Source organism: Sphaeramia orbicularis, chromosome 2, assembly GCF_902148855.1.
Source record: "Sphaeramia orbicularis chromosome 2, fSphaOr1.1, whole genome shotgun sequence".
In the NCBI taxonomy this organism is placed as follows: Eukaryota; Metazoa; Chordata; class Actinopteri; order Kurtiformes; family Apogonidae; genus Sphaeramia; species Sphaeramia orbicularis.
Genome location: NC_043958.1, coordinates 26,118,184 through 26,141,520, shown reverse-complemented (window position 1 = coordinate 26,141,520; position 23,337 = coordinate 26,118,184). Strand labels below are relative to the sequence as shown.

General features: G+C 36.1%; 1 pseudogene; it reads left to right on the top strand.

Moving 5' to 3' along the window:
* The window catches only part of LOC115431658 (multidrug resistance-associated protein 4-like), a 51,364-nt pseudogene extending 28,344 nt beyond the window's left edge, over window positions 1-23,020 (top strand).
* Window positions 23,021-23,337: the final 317 nt, after the last annotated feature.

The window sequence follows — 23,337 nt, the reverse complement described above, 5'->3', positions numbered from 1 at the left end:
CGGGGTTCTATCAATGTGTTCTACTTTATTGTATCATTTCTACTGTGATCATTCCTTTGTCTCCCAGCTTCATCCACTGATAAATACTCTGATAAATCCTTGTCTCATCTCTACTTTGCATCTCTTGGTGTGACAGTGCTGTAATGCATCCTGAAAACTAACTGAACATTTTGGCCTGCTGTTGATTATTATGCTAATGCTTGTGTATGTTTTTGTTTTTAGAGCTGTGTATCAGGATGCTGACATCTACCTCCTTGATGACCCTTTAAGTGCTGTGGACGCTGAGGTCGGGAGGCATCTGTTTGAAAAGTATGTGTACATTCATGTTTTTACCCTGGACTGTGTCAGTTAACCCTTTAAAACCCTGAGCCTAAAATGGTTCGTCTGGACTTTTTCTTAGGTTAGAAAATGTGTTGTGAGTGAGTCCTTTTGGCCATTTTTCCAGAGCACTTAGAATTTCAAAATCTAACAGTCATTTACAATTTACTGCATGTTATAATTCTGCTAAAATGGCTTATTTTACCAGCTTGTAGTTCAGGCATGAGTGAAATTACTGTAATAACCCAAAAAAATTTATAAAGCGCAATGTCTCAGGTTTCAGAAACTGTTGGAATTTATAACTGCACAAACAGTGAAAGAGTTACAGCCATCCAAACTGCATGTGTGAAGGGTGTGTCAGTGATGACACATCAGGTTTTAAAGAGGTAACTCCTGGGTGGAGATAAACAGACTTTGTCAAAAAACTGAAACTCTTACATTCACCCTATGGAAGTTATCCTGTCTGTCACAACACATCTACATAATCTGCAGTGTAAATAGTAGAGCAGCAGGAAAGGGTTTGGTCAGTTTCGTAGAATCTGTGTGCACTAAAGAAACACAGGAAAGTGCTGATGTATTCTGGTCTCAGTGTTTATGGGACGTTTGCTTCAAAGGCAGTGTCGAAGCACAACAGGAGGTGGAAACGAGATGTATACATGTCTGCATGGTTACACAATACTAATTTTTTTACCCTATTTGTTTAGATGCTTCTTTTTTAGTTCTAGAGAGTGAATTAGGTCTTGTATTTTGGCTTCCATTGGTTTGTGAGACAAGACCAGGTTTTCATGTTTTAAAAGAAACTGGTACTGATTCAGGAACAGGTGTGGTGCCTTCAGTGTCAGGCAGACAATTGAAATTGGCCCCACTCTTCCTGTTCCCTCTCTTCCCCTTGGATATTCAGTCATACACACCATTAGGCAGCAAAGTAATAAGAATAGGAAGGCAAATAGAGATTTGCCCATTTCATCTTAACCCTCTAAGACCTTAACTTAACTTATATTATTCTCCTGAGACCCACCAATGCATTTTTGTCTTTGTAGGAGACAAGAGTTTTACAGCTTTACTTAAAAAAAACACTGTCCTCTGCAAAGGACATTCCGTAAAAGAAATTTAAAAAATTGTATCTGGAAAAACTGTTGAGAAAACATGATGCTGTTTCCAACCAGACGTTTATTTAATGTAAAAAAGCCAAAACTTTACTTGCTTGGGTCTTAGGAGGTTAATATGCATAAGTATTAAAAAACAAAGTAAAACAGACACAAACCAATTAACTGACACAGAGATGAACTTTATTCATTGCTTTAGGGGAAATGTATTTTCGATCAACTCAAGAGATTAAATCAAAGCCAAATAAAATGAAAAAAAAAAGTCTGATCATGGGTGTATAACAGTATAAACTGCAAACAGCAGAGCTAATATCTCTGGTTTACTCAACATTTGTAACTCTGTAAATACTCCTTGCTCCATACTCCATGCTAGGAATGACCTTTGTGTTTGCTGAATCAGTCTGATATACCCATTGACCAGTGTGAATTATTGCACAAATAGTTTCCAAGCACAGACTTACATTTAATGTCACGCACAGCTCACAAGTTTTCACACTGAGTTGAGGTTTTCTCATGCAAATTAGTGACGTTGTCATCTTGATTTCTGCATATGTACATCCTCTAACGAGTTCATCCTACATACTAGTAGCTATTATTTCCAAAAGTTGCCAAATCTGTATGTTTTACACTAAACTGCAGATGCTATTTATAGATTTAATCAGTGTTTTTGGCTTTTGCAACTACTCAAAGGTGCAAAAATGTTGAATAACGAGGCAACAAGTTAAAGTTAAGAAGAATAAATGATCTTAAGGTGTTAATTTTCCTAAACTAACACCAAATTTTCTGTATGTCCATGATCAGGTGTATTTGTGGCTTCCTAAGGAACAAACCTCGTATCTGGTCACACACCAGCTACAGTATCTTAAGGCAGCTGACCAGATCATTGTACTGAAGGAGGTAAGTGTTAATTACATATTTTGTTGCTGTGTATTCATATTCTTATATACAGAACACGTGAAACCTGCAATTAGTTTGTACCTCAAACATTATTTTTTTCCCTCAGACTCATTTTCAGCCCAATTTGATCTCCAATGGGCTGGACCAGTAGAATAATAACATAATAATCTATAAAGAATGACTACTCCAAATATTTCTCTTTGTTTTAGCACAAAAAACAACATTAAATTATGAAAGTATTTGCATTTACAAATTATCCAAACATAAAAAGATGTGAATAACCTGATAAAAAAAAAAAACAAAAACCTGCAATTTCAACTTGTTATTTTTACATGTGCACAACATAGAACATTTAGCAACAGGCATAATATTGTTAAATTTGCACTTAATTTTCTTTAGACGTGTTGTTCAGGTTATTCACATTTTATTGTTAAAGGATAGTTATTAATGTAAACATTTTCATAATTTGTTATAATTTTTTTTTGCACTACAGCAAAGAAAAAAAATTTGGATGACATAATGTAGTTTTTATTTTTTCACATTAAACCCAGAAGAAAATGTGAAGTCATTTTTTATAGGTTATGCTATCATATTACTTATATTGGTCTGAATGTAGTCCCTGAACTAAAACTAGTTCAACACCCTTGACTCTTAATGTCTTTAGTGTAATTTTTTACACTTTGTAAATTCTTTCCTTGGGCTGGATTGGACCCTTTTGCGAGCCGGTTTTGGCCCACGGACGACATGTTAGACAGCCCTGCTCTAGCACAACCAGCAGGACAGAAATTTCACTTTCATGTTAGGAATGAAAGATTTCTGTTTTTATGTTAAAATAAAAAAGGATTTTAAGACATTCTGGGAGCTTTCTGTAGTTATACTGCTTACAGTCCAACATCTGTCTGAAACTGGTGTAGGTCACTGGGTTCAGACTGTGTTTGAATTGGTCAGTGTAATGTTTTAGCATAAACTTTTTAAGGTTTGTGTATTCTTGAGGGGGAAGTGTTTAGGTGTTCCCAGTGGCATGTAACACAAAAACAGATGTGTAATGTACCCTAAGTTTGTATCAAATACCTAATCCTAAAGTCACAACTGTTTTCTTTTGGGATTAAGTGTTTTTTCAGTTTTGGTTTAGTTTGAATTATTTTAGTAGGTTGACTCTTTGTTTTTGTTTTTTACTTAGCTTTAGTTTAGTTTATTTGGATTCAGTGTTAACCCTCTATTCAATAAGTATTCATCAAGAACGGGACTAAAAAAAGGGTAGAGCGTCATGTCAGTCTGTGTTTGTGTCAGTAACCGGACACAACAACAGGCTCAAAGACAACAGGAAACATTTACTTCATAATTTTAGTTTCTTGGACACATATTTCTATTTCTTTTTCAAATACAAGCCTCATTTATTTTGACTTCATCTAATAAAACATATATAATAGTTTTTATTCATGATACTACATTCTCTCACATATAGAACAGATGGTAAAGTCAGTACTGTTGGACAAGTTAGGTTTTTATGGACAAAATATGCCAAAAAAAATCTGATAAAAATGGAGTTCAAACTGGGATGAATATTATATTGTCGGTATTTATTTTCATCATGTGCTTGACTTGACTTGTCTGTGTAAATCAGGGCCACATGGTCGGAAAGGGGACGTTACACAGAGCTGCAGCGCTCTGGAGTGGACTTCACCTCACTACTGAAGAAGGACGAGGAGGAGGAGCAGCAGCCGCCGCCTCAGGACCTCCCATCCGCAACAGAACTCTGTCGCAGAACTCAGTGCTTTCCCACACCTCCTCCATGCACTCGGTCAAAGATGGAGACCAGTTACCGGTTTGTGCATCACCCATCCTATTGATTTACCTGTACCTTTCAGCCAGAAATAAGACATATTACCAGGTTCATATAAAATCAGTCATCTTAGTCTGAAATGGCTTCACACCTTGAGACCCAGTGGTGCATTTTTGTCCTCAGCAGGGGAAGTTAAAAAAAAAAAAAATGCTGTCACTGCAAAGGACATTCCTTTTTTTTTTTTTTTTTAAATGTGTCTGAAAAAACTGTTGCATCATACTGTTTACAATTATTTCATGTAAAAAAGCCAAAGCTTGTTTTACTGCGTGTCAGACGTTGAGACTGCCTCCTTCTTTTGATATTCTGATAAAACCCACCGGGTTTGTATGGGTGCTTGAAATCCTTGAAAATGCTGAATTTCAATGTTGTGTTTTCAGGGTCTGAAAAGTGCTTAAATTTCAGTTTAAGTGCATGAAAGTGCTTGCAATTATAAGTTTGTGATGTGAGGTATTTATTTATCCTAAATATTAACACTGCCAGCTTAGATGGCAAGCCAAAGTTACTTACAGAGAGGTGATACATTTTGAAAAATAAAACTTTATGTCAAAAAAGAAAATTAGTTACATCCAGTTACAATTTTATCTTAATCCTTGGCTTGGTGCTAGTGTGTCTAAAGAAGGCCAAATGGCTTCTTCCTTTTTTGGATAAAACTTTGTGTTCTCCTTAATTTCTAAAGTTTTTGTTATTATGAAACATAATTTAGATGTTTATAACATAATCAGTGTACATCATTGTGATAAAAAGTGGAAAAAAAAAATCATGAGTATGTATTCCTGCAGATATGCATTTATCTCAGTGATAAGGTGATGTGTTGGAAAAATTTGAAAAGACCTTAAAAGTGCTGACTATTACTTGAATTTGACCTTGAAAATGTGTACAAACCTAATCCAACCTGTTGAATATTACATTCCGTTTACACATAGCTGGGTATCTGGCAAAACAGATTTTTCTCTGCATTTGTGCTTCGTTTAGATGACGACGATGGCCACGCCTACCCAAAATTATGGTTTGTAAAAACTCTCAGAAGGATGTCACAGTTTTCAACGGAAATACATTTGCATCACATTTGCGACTTGGTTCATTTAGTTTTAGCCATGGTTATGGATGCGTTTAGGGTAGTGGTCTAGCACGACTCCCCGTCGACATTCTCCTGCAGCCTGGTTGATTATAATCATTTAACAAAAGCTCGACGTCTTTATCTGTCCAGACAAATGATCCTCGCACCTTGATTGTATCATGCAAAGGGTAACAGACGTTAACATTTGTTGTGATTCTTTTCAGGATTCAGATTGGTTAATGGTACTCAATCGTCTCACCACACTGCCATCTACAGGCTTGCCATGCTCTTGACAGTGTAAATATAAGGGATTGTGTAAACAAAGATGTTTCTGAAAACAGTCACATCTGTGCAAGGTTTTTTTTTTTTTAAACGGAGAGGGGTTAGGGAATATCAGTTTTCCAAAATACCTGGCTACGTGTAAGTGTAGCCTTAGGTTTTTAGTTCAGCATCAACAAATAACAGTTTTGATTTTTTTCCAATTTCACGTGTTCTTTACCACTAGGAGAGTTGCAGTGCACAATTTGATGGCTGAATTTAATTTTTAATTTTTTTTTTTTTTTTTACAAATTTTTGCAAATTTCATCTTAGAAAATTTGTCCAACCAATTTCTCAAAGACTATTCACTCGATTCTTTTCTAATTTCACACAGGTTTTTTTTACTTTCTTTTGTTTCTGTTTGCCTTTCTCTCAATTTTTGGATTTCTTACACATTTTTGAAATGTGAAAGATTGAATATAAGACTCAAAATTAAAACCTAGGTAGGCAGGGTATCAGTGAACAGGAGAGTCTTATCTTATCAATCAATCAATCAAATTTTATTTATATATCGCCAAATCACAACAAAATTTATCTCATGACCCTTTACATATAGAGCCAGTTGAAAACCAGACTCTCAAGCCAATATCTTATCTCATCTCATCTCATCTTATCTCCTTATCTTATCTTATCTTATCTTATCTTATCTTATCTTATCTCATATTAGGATGTAATAATTCCATGTGTTGTCCTTCCAGGCAGAGCCAGTGCAAACAGTCATGGAGGAGAGTCGCGCTCAGGGAACCATCGGAATGGGTCTATATGCCAAATACCTGAGAGCCGGGGCCAGTATCCTGGTCCTGGTGCTTGTCTTAGTGACCAACCTTCTTGCTCAGGTATGCAAATGGACTCTGAGTTACATGAATCTGTTTAAATGTTATGGATATGACACTGTTAAAATCAACCCAAACAACACAAGTTTGAATGGTCTTGAAAACACACATAAAAACAGGAGGCAATGTTGTTAGAGCTAGTTTTACTTAGATTTCAATGCAAGACATGATATTTAATGTTTTATCGTGCCAACTTTTTGTGTATCCATTCCTACCATGTGGGGTTTACTCCACATAAATGTGAATAATTAATGATAAGGATGTTGAATAGTTGCTGAATAACATCTTTTGGCTGTTCCTTTTCTTTATGAAAGCACCGTACTAACCTGTTGTAGTGTCCCATTGTTCTTTGTAGGGAGCATACATAATGCAGGACTGGTGGCTGGCTTACTGGTAAAAGAAATTATAATGTGGATCTTTAATCCCTGTGACATTGTTTTTACTGCTTGGACTGATTCTTATTTATGGTTTTATAATTTTGCCACTTTGATTTTTCAGGGCTGAGGAGCAGGACAAACTGAATGTAAACGGCACCATCATTGAAAATGGACTAAATGTCACTAAAGAGCTTGATTTAGATTTCTTCTTGGGTATTTATGCAGGTAATCTGAAAGCTGAGCTACACAGCATCTTGATGTGTTGGATATACTGTGTGAATCAGCCACGCTGTAAATACAACTATGCCGCTGGTTGTTTTTACAGGTTTGACTGCAGCCACTATCATTTTCGGCTTCATGCGGAATTTGTTCCTGTTCAATGTGCTGGTGAGATGTGCACAAGCCCTGCACAACCGCATGTTCAACTCCATCCTCAGAACACCAGTGCGCTTCTTTGACATTAACCCAATTGGTAAGTTTACAAATCCCTGCATTTATTGACCTTTTTAAATTAATGCTGAAATCCATAAATTACACTGGGTTACAAAAAATGTTTTTTGCAAGTTGTCTAGGTTTTTTCAACTGAATTAGGACCATTTTGCACCGCTAAATCCAAAAATGACATCTGTTTTTCTCAATCAGGTCAGGTTTTTTTGCTAATTTGATTTTGAAAAATTTGATCTTCTCACAAAATTGATTACATTTTTGTGACTTAATCAGTTGATTTTTTATATACAGGGTGGGGAAGCAAAATTTACAATGAACATTTAGTTGTTTTTCTCAGCAGGCACTACGTCAATTTTTTGAAACCAAACATATATTGATGTCATAATCATACCTAACACTATTATCCATACCTTTTCAGAAACTTTTGCCCATATGAGTAATCAGGAAAGCAAACGTCAGAGTGTGTGATTTGCTGAATGCACTCGTCACACCAAAGGAGATTTCAAAAATAGTTGGAGTGTCCATAAAGACTGTTTAGAATGGAAAGAAGAGAATGTCTATGAGCAAAACTATTACGAGAAAGTCTGGAAGATACTATTAAAGAAGAATGGGAGAAGTTGTCACCCGAATATTTGAGGAACACTTGCGCAAGTTTCAGGAAGCGTGTGAAGGCAGTTATTGAGAAAGAAGGAGGACACATAGAATAAAAACATTTTCTATTATGTAAATTTTCTTGTGGCAAATAAATTCTCATGACTTTCAATAAACTAATTGGTCATACACTGTCTTTCAATCCCTGCCTCAAAATATTGTAAATTTTGCTTCCCCACCCTGTAGTTCTCGCCCAAAATAGGTTTTAAGAGAAAAAAAATCATTTTCTAACAGGATTCCTGTTAGGTACAATGGTGTATTCACCGCAGATGTAGCAGAATACATCAGGCTTATTTTTGCAAGATCTTCTAGTCGAAGCCATTTCATTCACCTGTAATATTGAAAAGAAACATTAATCATAAATTGGCAAAAGTAAAATCTTCAGAACTCGATTATTGCAAGAAATATGAAAGAATTTGTATCATATGATGTGAAAATGCCCATGAATGTAAGCAAAAATGTTAAAAAGCCAATATGTAGCATAGTTCAGAAAGTTGACCTGATTCTGCAAAATTAATGTGATTTTTGGATTCAGCACCAAAATTATCCTAAATCAGCTCAAAAAACTTAAACAATAAATTTGTTGTCGACCAGTGTTATACACATCTGGAAAAAGTTTAGATACCAGTTGTGTTAGTATTTATAGTTACTGTTGTTATATTATACTGTATTTGCTGCACTAATGCCAGACCTCATATTGTTCAAATTACTGAGAACTGTTTTAATCTAGAAGTAGTAGTTTTGAAATTAAAATTTGATGGCTCAACCCTCCTTTTCAGTTACAGATTTCATTTGTTTCATCTGTGCCAGTCTTTCACATTGTTGGTGCTGGTGCTTCATGCTACTTAAAATGCAGTAGTTTAGCCTAGCAGTTTGATGGTTCAGAGGTTTTTAGTGAGGTTTAGGTCTGGAAAAATGCCAGTTCAATACATCTTTGGAAATAGTAGGCCACTATGACCCATAAGTAAAAGTTCAACAATTGCCATAAACTAAATTTCTAACACCAAGGCAAAAATCTGACAAAAGGCACATGAAATACTTGTTTTACAAATTTGACAGACAGATGGTCTTATCATTTCAAATCTAAAATGTAGGTTTGTGTCTCAAAATACCATGTGTCTGCCTCTGTAGTTTCTTAAATGTTTATGCTAAAGGCAATAACCATATGAATCTGTTTGGATAAGATGAGATAAGATATACTTTATTGTCATGGGGGCAGATTTGTAGTATGAACATTACTTTGAACAGACACTAATTCAAAGCATACTTAAACAGAAACACTGCATATTGTTAGCTTCATAGCATAATTTCTATGTCATACTCTACATGGACAAAAGTATTGGGACATGTTGAATTGAGGTATTTCTTCTAACAAGGGTCTGGGATATAAATCATTATTGACAAATGTCATTATATAGTTTTTATTGGGATAAATATCATTGCATTGTATTGGTTAGTTAGGTTTAAATTGTTATATTAATTCCAAAATGCCTCAGAGATGGTTTTTACTTATTTATCTCAACCTTGATTTTTTTTTTCTTCATCCATGACTATGATTTTAAATATTCCACCTCTAAACGTCTAAAATATTTTCCGTGCTCTCACTGTAAATAATAATTTTCTACCACAACTAACCATCTACTTTCTTCACATCTCCCATTAAGGAAATATTGATGTTTCTAAACTATAAGGACAAAAATACTGGGACACATCATAACTATAGCTGTAAGATGTCCTATTCATGATGATTTTAGCTATAAACATAAATATTAATAATCAATAATATTTATCACAATATAAAACTATATTATGACATTTCTCATTATTGTTTTGTATACCAGACCCCTGTTAGAAAAGAAACACCTGAATTCAACATGTCCCAATACTTTTGTCCATATAGGCTATGACTTAGGTTATTATGCTACGAGGCTGATGATATGTTGTAAAAGTACATGAATACTTGACTGCGCCTCTTTGAGCTGTGTTTGATCGTTCTCTTCCACCTTCAGGACGAATTTTAAACAGGTTTTCTAAGGACATCGGCATGCTGGACTCCAACATGCCGTGGACCTTTGTGGACTTTATTCAGGTTAGAGTTTTAACATTCCACTTACCTTTTCAGTGCACTGCATATATGAGGATAAATCATTTTAGGTTTTATTTCTGGCGAGCAGGTCTTCTTGCAGATTCTTGGTGTGATCTGTGTGGCAGCGTCTGTGATTCCTCTGATCCTCGTCCCTGTGATCCCCCTCCTCGGCGTCTTCCTCTGGCTGCGTCGTTACTTCCTGCGGACGTCCAGAGATATCAAACGCCTCGAGTCCACAAGTGAGTACAATACAACACACACACTCCCTTTTAACTTTGTTCATTAGTGTGACACTATTGATCATTGGAATTAAAGTTAGTTTGCACTCAGGTGTATTTCATCCTCAAAAAAATACGAAAAGAACCAAACAAAAGCAAGGTATGAATTTAACTGTGACTTAGACTTTGAGTCATGAACTTTAGGGTGCATTCAGTATGTTTAGCAGCAGTACTTAATTGACACTGACTGAATAACTTAGATCAGGAATGTCAAACTCATTTTACTTCGGGTTCAATATTCAGCCTGATTTGATCTCCAGTGAAATAATAAAATAATAGCCTATAAATAATGACAACTCCAAATTTTTCTTTCTATGAGCACAAAGAAACACATTCAATTATGCAAATATTTACATTTACAAACTATCTGAACAGAAAAAATGTGAATAACATGACAAAAAGGACATTTCTGAAGAAAAATAAGTACAATTTTAATACTATTATGGCTCAGTTTATCATTTATACATGTGCATGACACAAAACATTTAGTAACAGGCAAAATATTGTAAAATTTCCACTTAATTAAAAAAAAAATTCAGGTTGTTCATATTTCTCCAGGTTATTCACATTTTATTGCTGAAGGATAGTTTGTTAAAGGAAATATTTTCATAATTTAATGTTATTTTTTTGCACTAAAACAAAGATAATGATCTGGAGTTGTCATTATTTATAAACATGATATAAATTTTGTTTTTTCCACATTAAACCCAGAAGAAAATTTGAAGTAGTTATTTACAGGTTATTATGCCATTATTTTTATTTTAGATCACAACAATCCATATGTGGAAATTGAATTAAGTGATTTATCACCATTCATCATAAGATTTTCCTCTCCATTTAGCTTTTTTTTCAGGCGAAATCAGGCATTTTCTGAGATTTGATTTGCTGATCAGATTTAACGCTACATTTGACGGTTATTATCAAGAACTGAGACTTAACAAAAAGGGACTTTTTCAGTAAAATATATTATTAACTGAACATGAAACAAGTGTCTCCATCCACTGTCATTGATCAAACTCCATGGGTTTTGCTGGTGACTCAATGTTGTAGAAGATGACGGTGACTCCATGGTAACTACAGAGCCTCTGAACGTCCAAATGGGTCATATCTGATAACCATGAAAAGATGACGAACTGCATTTTTCACCAATTATTTAGATGTATTAATAGGATTAGTGGATCAACAGGTATTAAACAGTCTAGATCAGTAGATGCATTTAGTCACTGGTGGATATTTGGGTCTTTATGGGTTAATGCATAAAAATATTGTTTGTTTTATTGTTAAATGGGTTTAAAAGTATTGGATATCCTGTAGGTTCTGACACGACCCTTTCTGTCATCTTTCCTGTAGCTCGGAGTCCGGTCTTCTCCCATCTGTCCTCGTCTCTTCAGGGGCTGTGGACGATTCGCGCTTTCGGTGCAGAGGAAAGGTTCCAGAAAACCTTTGACGCTCATCAGGATCTGCACTCGGGTACGTTTCAGGTTCATATTCACTGTTCTCATCCAACTTTGGAACAAGACAAACAGATGTATATCCACTGCTCTAACACATGCATTGTTACTCTCATGGTACTTCAGTGACATATTTCGTTGTCCCAAACAGGGGCCTGGTTCCTGTTTCTGACTACTTCACGCTGGTTTGCTGTGCGCCTCGACGGCATCTGTTCCATATTTGTCACAGTCACTACCTTTGGATGCCTGCTGCTCAGACACCGTATGGAAGAATTTTCGCATTTCCCCTTTAAATACAATATGAAATGTTGTCTTATATGTGCAAAACACAGAAACTGAAATTTCAGCATCGTCATTTTTCCTCGTCTTACAGAGCTGGACGCCGGCTCCGTGGGTTTGGCTCTATCTTATGCCGTCACACTGATGGGCATGTTTCAGTGGGGTGTGAGGCAGAGTGCAGAAGTGGAGAACATGGTGAGTTTCCTAAAAATTACCTGTATCATAACAAGGGTTTTCACGGTCATACAGGGTGTCCATAAAGTGTCTTTACAATTTAACAAATTTATTACAACAGCAAATGAATAGACAAATGTGTGGAAATTATTACAAAATGAAAAGTAGATGTTTTTTTTTTCCTCATTTAATACACCTCTATATGGGCACCATTAGTTGCATGGAGTATGTCACGGTGGTACTGGATTTCTTGCCATGTTTTCTTGCCAAGACAACCACCACATGCATTTCCCCATGGTCACATTAAATGTTGCTACATTAAAATGCTGCTCTGCAATTACACATGTTTGTGGGCAGGACGTAGTTTCACTAAACTCCCCCACCAGCTTCGCTGTATTAGCCTACACTGTTGCTGTGCACTTTCATACCAATGGTTTGCAATTTGTTTTAAGCAACCACTTAAATAAATTTTGTCGCCCTTTTAGCTAAACACGCAGGAGTGAAATGTCTTTGGTGTGTGTGTGTTTGGGGGGGGGGGGGGGCTTGGCAGCAAAAAGGTTGAGAACTAGTGATCTAATATACAGGGTGTCCATAAAGTCTCTTTACAATGTAACACATGTATTACAAAAGCAAATGAATAGACAAATCTGTGAAAGTTATTATAAAATAAAACAGATGTTTAAGATGTTTTTGCCCCATTTAATCCACCTGTATATGGGAGTATTAGAGGCACAAAGCACATCCAGACGGTACTGGATTTCTTGACATGTTGTCTGTATCATAGCCTCATCAATGGTGCCAGTGGGATCAGTGATCTTCAGCTTCAGGTCGTTGATGTCCCGTATCTTTGTTCGATACACATATTTTAAACAAACCCCATAGAAAGAAATCCAGGGGATTGATATCTGGTGAACAAGGCGTCTAGGGAAACGGGCCGTCTCTTCCAATCCACCAGTGTGGAAATGTTTGATTTAGGAACCCACCAACATACAGTCCCCAATGTGGTGGTGCATCGTTGTACCTGGAAAATGGTGGTTGGTTGAAGGTCATCCAGTTGTGGTGACACATATTCAGTCAAAAGGTCAAGGTAAACGTGAAGTACTTGATCACTCATTCAAGAAAAATGGACCAATGATTCAATTGCACATGATCCCACCGAATACATAGAACTAAGCTGATTAACATATCTCATCAATTGCTTTTGTAATACATTTTTTAAATTGTGAAGAGACTTTGTGGACACTCTGTATTCTCCCTTAATATGGAGGCAACGTTGTCGTAACAGATTCATTTTTTTCTGTAAGAAACACATTTTATTTAACACCTTATATAAAGGAAGTGGCAGAAAGAATGAAACTGAGAAGTACTTGTGTTCCTTCAAACAGCATTAATACAGAAACTAAAAAAAGAGGAAGGCTTCATCTTACGGTCAAGGATAAAAGTCACCATGTCTGTGATTTGTAAAGTAAAAAAAATCCCTGCAAAGTATGATTATACAATATGTGAATGCACCACACAGAACAGAAAGTTGTGAATCACATGAGGTCCACAGGTTCTGTTAGTCTAGGGCAGGGGTGTCAAACATGCAATCTGGCTTGTGGGATGAGTTTGTGAAATGCAAAAATTACACTGAAGATATACTCTTAACAGTCAAGGATGTTAAAATCATTTTATTTCAGTGTTCACATACAGACCAATATGATCTTATCTGGTCAGACCAGTAAAATAATAACATAATAACCTATAAATAATGACAACTTCAGTTTTATCTCTGCATTAGTGTAAAAACTAAAATTACATGAAAATGTTTACATTTACAAACTGTCCTTTCACAAAAAAATATGAATAACCTGAAATGCCCTAAGAGAAGTTAGAGCAATTTTACCAATATTCTGCCTGTTACTAAATGTTTTGTGTATTTGTGGATCCACTGTGATGTGTAAGTTGTGATGCACATGTGTAAATAATAAGCTGAAGCATAATATTGTTAAAATTGCTTCTTTTTCTTAAGAAATTTCAGGTTGTTCATGTTATTCGCATTTTTTAAAAGACAGTTTGTAAATGCAAATATTTTCATGTTAATACCTCCGCCAGGAGGTATTGTGATCACTTTGCTTTTTGTGTTTGTATGCGTGCGTGTTTTTATTTGTGTGTTTGTTTGTTAGCAAGATAACTCAAGAAGTTATGGATGGATTTTCGTAAAATTTTCAGGAAATGTTGATACTAGCACAAGGAAGAAATGATTAAATTTTGGTGGTGATCGGTTTGGGGGGGGCAGATCTATCTTGGCGGAGGTCTGCGCTCTCCAAATGCATTCTTGTTTGACTTGAGTTCGTTTTGGTCTGTATGTGGCCTCTGAACTAAAATGAGTTTGACAGCCCTGGTTTAGTGTGAATGTAAAGTTAAATCTGTGAGGTTTTCGTTTCTGCTGTGTTTAGATGACTTCAGTGGAGAGAGTAGTGGAGTACACTGAACTGGAGAATGAAGCACCCTGGGAAACCCAGAAGCGTCCCCCTCCTGATTGGCCCAGCAACGGCCTGGTAAAGTTTGATGGGGTCAGTTTCTCCTACTCCCCGAGGGGCCTGTAGTTCTGCACAACATGAAAGCAATGTTCCGACCCAAAGAGAAGGTAAGATATTGTGCACTGTCAAAAAGTCACGACGTTAAACCTGAACCGACAGCTTTAACAGTATCCATGTTTCCTGTCCATCAGGTTGGTATTGTGGGTCGGACCGTGGCTGGAAAGAGCTCCCTGGTCTCAGCTCTGTTCCGCCTGGCAGAGCCGAAGGGAAGGATCTACATCGATGGAATTTTGACATCTGAGATCGGCCTCCATGACTTGCGGCAGAAGATGTCCATCATTCCTCAGGTACATCATGTATATAACTATACTTACCCTGTTTCTGGTATGGCTGTGACGATTGGCGGAGGAGAGCGGAGGAGGAAACACACCAGGAGACTGGAATGATCTTCACTGCGCTGTAATTTATTTACAGTGACCATCTAAGGAACATAGCCATAAGGGCTGTGTTAGTGCAAAAAAATAACCAAAAAAAAAACCAACCAAAAACTAACTGATGAAAAACAGCCGGACAGAACATAAGGAAACTCAGATATTGTCAACAGAAACTAAAGCTCAGTCCATAGCTACGGGCACCCAGCTCCATCAGCATGCGCCACACAAGCAGGGCCAAACTTCATTCTCAAGGATCATCTACTTCAGGCCTTATATACCTGTTGCCCCTCCCTTATGATCAAACCATCCATGAGTATTACTTTTCCCTTACAGTTACCATGTACTGGAAATATACTCGAATCCCTACTAAAACCTTATTTTTTACAACTCCCCCAAAAAGTCTCAAAACAGATCAGACATAGTTTAGGGTATTTAATGGTTAATATCTGTCAAACTCACAACACTCCCCTCTGATTGCTGCCACACTTGGTATGTTCTGATGCCTTCTGCTGTAAAAGGTTTGGGAACCTCCTTCTTCCTGTTTAATTGACTGGTCTAGAACCTGGTGATGAGATGGAGTGAACATGGAGTGGGTAACAAGAATGAACAAAAGAAAAATACTAGGATACCCAAAATGTATTCTGATTTGTGGGCCCAATATGTAAATATTTCCGAGGATGCAAAAGTGATGACTATATGATTACCAGGAACAAACAAAACTAGACCAGCTAGGCTAGCAGGCCAACTCAGCACCAGGCCCAGAGCCCGAGAATGAAGGATAGAGGTTCAAACCACTCACAGAGCATGGGCTGCCACCATGACAATGGTGCTATTAAAACTCTAACCATCCTGATTACCAGCGAAGAGTAGTATGAATATTTAACTACTTCACTACTGTCATTTTAATGGAAAATTAAAAACAGGCTAGAATAAAAGAAAAAGACAAAGAAAGGAATTGAAGTTTTACAGGTTTTTACTAAATAAGGAACTCAGAATGTACATCAGTAAGAGATTTAGCATGTTGAACGTGAATTGGAACACACTGAACGACAACAAGTATTTGAATTTTGGCCCAGTAGTGTTTGTTTTGGGGCTCTTTTTTTATAAATCAGTCCAGCTGCTTTTTGGCTCCTGGTTGGACTCCAAAAAGTAGTTACACAGTCAAAACACAGTAAAAATAAAATAAAATAACTAAAGGAAAATAACAATAACACTGCAAACAGTAAACATAGAAAAGAAGAAGGAAAACGGTTTTAGCCCAAGATGTCTATTTTTATAGTGAGTCGGTCTCACTCACTGCTCTGTGTTTTGCCCCCCATCACACAGGTGGCGGGTGGCAAACTGAGCATGGTCAGATGTGTATGGAAAGAACAAGGTTGATTTTATCAGCATGTTTTGAAATGTTTCCAGTTAAGCAAATGGTTGAATTTTTATGAATATTTAAAATAAATCATACATTCAGAATGCTCCCACAGACACGTCAGGGGCTAAAGGGTTAAAGCTGGGAGAACCACTGTAAATTGCTTGATTGCATTCAGAACCTTATTGCATTTTTTAAACTATAAAAATACATTCCATTCATTAAAGACACCTTTTCTAGGCCACCCATCTCATAATAACAAGGAAAAATCTCAAGGCTACTAATAGATCATTGTCACATACCATGGAATGCCTTCAAAAAATATTGATATAAATTCTATTAAATAAGGTGTGTTTTAGTATTCCAAGAAAGTGCTCTAGGACAATGATTGATTATTTTCCTGAACTTTTCATAACCTATTCATTATTACGAGATCAAGATTCTTGTAATTATGAGAAAAGGGGTCAAAAGAAACTAAACTTTAATAGATGTGGCAAATGTAAACCAGGGCCTATTTGCTCTAATAAGAAATGATGTAAAATAATTGTACCAGACATTGTCACTTCTGATGTTTTTGTGATTAAATAGAAACAAAACAGCAGTAAAACTAACAGGCTTTCAAAATGTAAATGGTAATGTTGCAAACAAAAATAATAATAGTGTACAAATGTCTAACCATGGTTTGCAAGTTTTACTGGTTTAACATCCCGCCAAAAATTCCCAATGATTATTCCACAGGACCCGGTGCTGTTTACTGGTTCTATGAGGAAGAACCTGGACCCGTTTAACCAACACACAGATGAAGAACTGTGGAATGCTCTGCAAGAGGTACGCTTTCAGAGGGTTCAGATATTTACACTCACAGATGAATGAGTCCACACATCTTCTCAGTGACCATCAAGTTTTACATCAAATATTAAATATTTTATTAGTTTTAGAGCATATACTGGTTAAGTGTGTATGTATCCTGTGTTATTTGGCAGGATCACACGGGATGTCATACTGGGAATTAATGCATTATCATGAAATAGAATGTGTTTTGCAGAGGAGTGGTGCATCCAACTCTATAAAGCTCATGTACTCCAAAAGCTGTAATGACCTGATTATGGGCCAAGCCTAAAGATGTATGCACATAGTTAAAGAGACAGAAGTTTGATTGAAATATCCATCTGCCAATCATAGTCCTTCACAACAGCTAAGATTGATTAAGGTCTAAATTTCTCTTCTGTTACACCAGCAGTGTCAAACTCATTTCAGTTCAGGGCCATATTCAGCCCAATATGACCTCAAGTGGACCGAACCAGTAAAATAATGGAAAAAATAGCCTGTAAATATTGGCAATTCCAATTTTTTCTCTTTGTTTTAGTGCAAAAAAGTCAAATTAAATTAGGAAAATGTTAAAATGTGTACATTTACAAACACTTTTTTTTGCAAAAATAATAAATAACCTGAACAACCTGAACTGTCTTAAGAAAAATAATGTAATTTTAACAATATTATGTCTTAACTTATTTCTATGTGTTTTGCAGACAGTGGGTCTATAAAGGCGCAAAACTTTTATTAACAGAAGGAATATTATTAACTTAGCAGTTTGGAATTTGAAGTTGACATTATGTATAGGTTATTCTGCTATTATTTACTAGTCTGACCCACTTGTGATCAAATTGGGCTAAATTAAGTTTAACACAGTTGACTGTTAATGTTTTAGTGTAAATTTTGCCCTTTGCAAATTCATCCTACGGGCCGGAGTGGGAACTGTGGTCGGCCAGATCTGGCCCGCAGGCCACATGTTTGACACCCCTGTGTTACACTGTGCATTCATTACACAGGTCCAGCTGAAATCTGTGGTGGAGGAGCTGCCCGGGAAACTAGAGACGGTTCTGGCCGAGTCGGGCTCTAACTTCAGCGTGGGTCAGAGCAGCTGGTGTGTCTGGCCAGAGCCATCCTGAGGAAGAACCGCATCCTTATCATCGATGAGGCCACCGCCAACGTAGACCCCAGGTATGGGTTCACAGTGACCGTTACAAAATCCTCCTGTTGGAATTAGAAAATAATGAAAGAGAATGTAATTGAGGAGGGTTTCAACACAAGAACAAATAAAAATAGATGTTCCTGTTTTGGCAAAAGATCAGATAGGCTATACTTTATCGCTCTAGCAAACAACAGTAAAAATAAAAAAAATAAAAAACACATGGAAAACAGTGTAAAAAAAAAAAAATATATATATATATATATTATATATATATTATATATAATATATATATATATATATATGTGTATATATATATATGTATATATGTGTATATAATATGATATTATAATATAATACACAATAAAATATACAATAAAAACAATAAACATCATATACAATAGAAAAAAAGAGAAGATAAAAAATATATATAAAACAAATTTGTTAAAGTGACTAATTTGTTAAAATGACTGAATGACATAAATAGACATAAATGAGTTCTCTGAGTTTCAAAAGCACCTAAAATGAAAAAGAGATTGTTAGGGATTATTAGGAATGTTAAATGATATAAATATAAGAGAATTAGCATCATTCTTATGTATTTGTATTTCTTTGCTGTTGTTGTGTATTCTAGGTCTTGCATCAGCTAACTTTATAGTCCCAAAAGATCAGTTGAAATAGGTTAAAATAAGAGAATATTAATAAAAGTGTGTATCTGTTTCATCTGTTATGTTATTTAACATGTGAGATGACGAATTACAGGTATACTAAAGCTGTAGTATAAAATAAGTGTAGTTCATTCATTTATTGTTATTGATTATTTATCATATTTTTTCCTACTGAATGTCTTGACACTACACATTGCAGTGCACAGTTTTTAAAAGCTCGACACTGAATCAAAACCTTACATTTTGGTTAATTTTATTTGTTTGTTTATTTATGTAGTAAATAAAATTTAAAAATGTATTTTTTAATTGCAAAATTTCAAAAAATCTGTAGTTACTGCCTCTGGCCCAGTGGCTCATGTTGGTAGAAGTGTTTGGAGGTCACACAGAGACCAGCGTTCAGGACTTATGAGGAAATATGAGTCCACATGATCATCTGACATTGGAGATATGCCTTTTTTTTTCTTTCAGATTTTTAGAGAAACACAAAATGAAACAGAAAAAAAAGTAAATTGAGTATTTGATGATTAAGGAGAAAAAAAGTCATTTTTGTCAAGCAAAAAACCCTCAAAAAACAGGGTATGGGTAATTATTTCAGGAAGGTGACAATACAATCCCTTGAATCTCAGTTCAAGGATCTTCACAGTATTGGCCACTTTAACCCTCATCTTCAGGTGGTGGACCGCAAAATACTACGGTTTCAGCTGCATGACACTTGAAGCCAGGTGTCTAAATCACCCTGGAAGTATTTTACTAATCAAATATGACAGTGTGAGATTTTGCAAGTCATGGCTCAGTCTGAGCTTTTACTGTTACTATTTCTATGATAAGCTTTAGTATTCAATAACATACCATTAGTAGTCTGAAGGGATATTTGGCGCCCTCTAATGGACATGCTAACAAACTACAGCAATCTTTTTCAAAACATATATTAATGAAATTAATCTAGCTGCATTTAGATTTGCGCATATGGATCAATCCATTGATAAAGATTAGTCAGTCCTTATTAAAGCTGAGTTTAGATCCATTCAGTTTCAGTGAAAATGCTGAAAGTTACTAGAAGCCAGGCGTAGTTTGATCTTTGTCCACAGCGATTGCCAATATGAATAACACTAGAAATTAGGCCTGTAACTGTACACAAACTTTTCGGTTCAGTATGTTTTCGGTTTTGAAAGCCACGGTTAATTTTTTTCAGTTTGGTACGGGAAGAAAGAAAACCCCTCAAAATGTCTTTAATACGTTTATGAATTTTGAAAATTTTTCCCCCAAATTTTGGACACAATAGAAGATAGAAAAACAGGAATATAATTCTGCTGCTCTAAATCAAATAGAAAATAAAATGAATTATTAATATTACTAAATGTATGTTAAACTTTAGTATTGCACTTTTCCCTGACAGGTAGTTTTGAACAAACAACAAAAATCAAATCACAGTTCTGTCAGTTCACATTCTGCATAAAAATACCAAAAAATTCCACATGAAGTGCAACATTAACAAGAGGACAAACTGGTATTCTCTTTAAACAAACTGAAGAGCAACTGACAACAAAAAATTAACCAAATTATTTATTTTAGGACAGAGAACAAACTGTTTAGGACACTTTGTGTACATGCATGTGCACGTGCAGGGTGCAATTTGTCGGGGGGGGTTTGTGGGTTTTTTTGGGTTTTTTGGTTTTTTTTTGGTCGGAGCCAGGGGGATTGGGGGGTCCATAACTAACGTAACAAACGCTGGCGTGAAACGAAAGTGAAACTTTATATTCTTTCAATGTCCAACTCCGGGTTCTATTCCTTTTTTTTTTTTTTTCTTCTTCGGGTTCTGTTCCTCTGTTATACAGCGTGTGTGTGTGTGTGTGTGTGTGTGTGTGAGACAGACAGAGCTAGTGTAAGTGTTTCAGAACTACCGTAGTTGATAGGCGGTAAACAACGTCCGTCTTAATATCGTCTGTTTCCCCTTGTTGTCTTTCACCGGGACCTGAACTGATCCCAAATGGGACTGTAATAATGGTGGAGGGTCTTCAGTCTCTTCCTTCCAGGTTCACATCATATTTGTTTGGGGTTTTTTTTGGTTTTTTTACCTTGTATCATCTGCCATTTCATAGTGCGCATTTCAATGTGCGCGTCCTTCAATATGTCCGTGTGGAACTTGCACGGATTTAAAGTTCCGCATCAAACAACGTCTTTCGTTCCTTTTTCTTTTTCTCAACATACTGTGCTGTTTCAGTACAGCTGTGTACCGAACCAAACAGGTGTGTACCGAAACGGTTCGGTTTGGTACGTGTACCATTACAGGCCTACTAGAAATATTGAGTTAGAACCAACATTTCCCGTCAGATCCAATTTCTGTTTGTGGAAAACTGGATTAATAATTTAATGAAAACTTTGTCCATTCAGTTACCTTTCACCTAAAAGATTTTTTTCAAATGTGGAAGACATCTGTCCAGCTGTTTAAATTTCAGTGTTGCCGTGAGCATGACTCGATCCATCACAGGGTTATGTGAGTTTTTGGAGGTGAAGTCTGAGGCTGCATCAGCTGACTGTATTTTCTAGTCCCAAAAAGCTCAGAACAGCGATGTTGTTGGTGTTGTTTTCATTAAAGACAAGGTGATTTCACAGTATTTCTTGGATATGTTTTGTCTGTTCAGGACAGATGAGCTCATCCAGCGAACCATACGAGAGAAGTTCAGCGAGTGTACTGTGCTCACCATCGCTCATCGTCAACACCATCATAGACAGTGACAGGATTCTGGTGAGTCCAAAGTCAGGATTATTCCTACAGAGTAAAGGGCTGGATGGTCTCACTACAAACCCTCTTAAACTGTCAATATTTGCAATTATTACTCCAAGCATTAAAGCTTAATTTCTTTTTGCATTCAGGTCCTAGATGCAGGAAGAATCCATGCGTATGATGAGCCTTACACCTTACTTCAAGATGAAGACGGTATTTTTTACAAAATGGTGCAGCAGACTGGCAAGCAGGAAGCAGCTGCTCTACTAGAAGCAGCTCAAAAGGTTAGTAATAGATAGATATAGAATAGAATAGAATGAATAGAATAGAATAGCCTTTATTGCCACTGTGTGTACAATTAAATTAGGAGTGCTACTCCAGTCAGTACAACAACATTTAACAAAACACCAGTTCTACAGAAATAAGAAGAGCGAATGTAAAATTACAAAAACTAAAAATAAGATAAGAAAATAGAATATAAAATTTTACAAAGTAACATAAGGATAGAGCTAAATAGAATAAAAAAATAATTTGGACATAATATGAATAGATGCAAATTTACAGTATTAATAGTATGTGACAGTATGTATACCTATGAACCAAGTCTATATGAAAATAGTGCATTTATTTTTAAATATGAATAAGTATTGCATTAATTGCAGAATACAAGATTGTTGCACAACTTACTGCACATAAGTTCACATTGTAAGGTTATTAACAATGTGTGACAGTACGTATATCTATGAATGATATTAACAGTATGTATATCTTTGAAAACAGTATGTATATTATGACCAAGTCTATATAAAAATAGTGCATTTAGACTTTGATAAGTATTATTTTTATATAAATATTTTACTAGCAACATCAGTGCTCTTTCTATGTGTAAAAAAATAAACAGTGTTTAACAAAATTCCCCTTACTCTGTGTTTCAGGCCTATGATAGCAGAACCCGTCCAAACCTGTCGAATGGATTCTCCGAATCAGAAGGCATATATATGAGACAGCAATGTAAGCTCAAAGACACTCTGAACGTTTGGCCGTGAGGCTACATAAAGTGCCTGGGCTCTTTTCGTGGCCCATCATCCTCCAGTGAACGAAGTGAGGGCGTCCGCTCGCACGGTGAGGTTTCTGGAGGACGAGATGCCGTTGCCTGAACCAAGTGGTCTGATCTATGCACACGACGCTGTTTCCTTCAGGCCAAGTGCCTGGAAATCACTGCTGTAAAAATACATACAACACTATTTATTTTCTGTTTTGTGTGCCGTCCAGAAATTAGTTTCAAATAACCAGATTGTCCTTAAAAAACCTGAAAGTGCCTTACTTCAAGTCTGCAGCAGTTTGTACATGTGTTAATTTAAGTTATGATCGTATATCATAGTTAAGGGTGCCTTTGTGATCGTTTGAAATGCAGGTACAAGTTACCAAAGAGTTGACCAAAATTCACACAGTTCAGAAAGAATTTAAATCATTCTCACACACAAGTATTTCTAGCCATCAGGAACAGTATATTAATGTAATTTCTAACTCTACCTTTCTGTAGA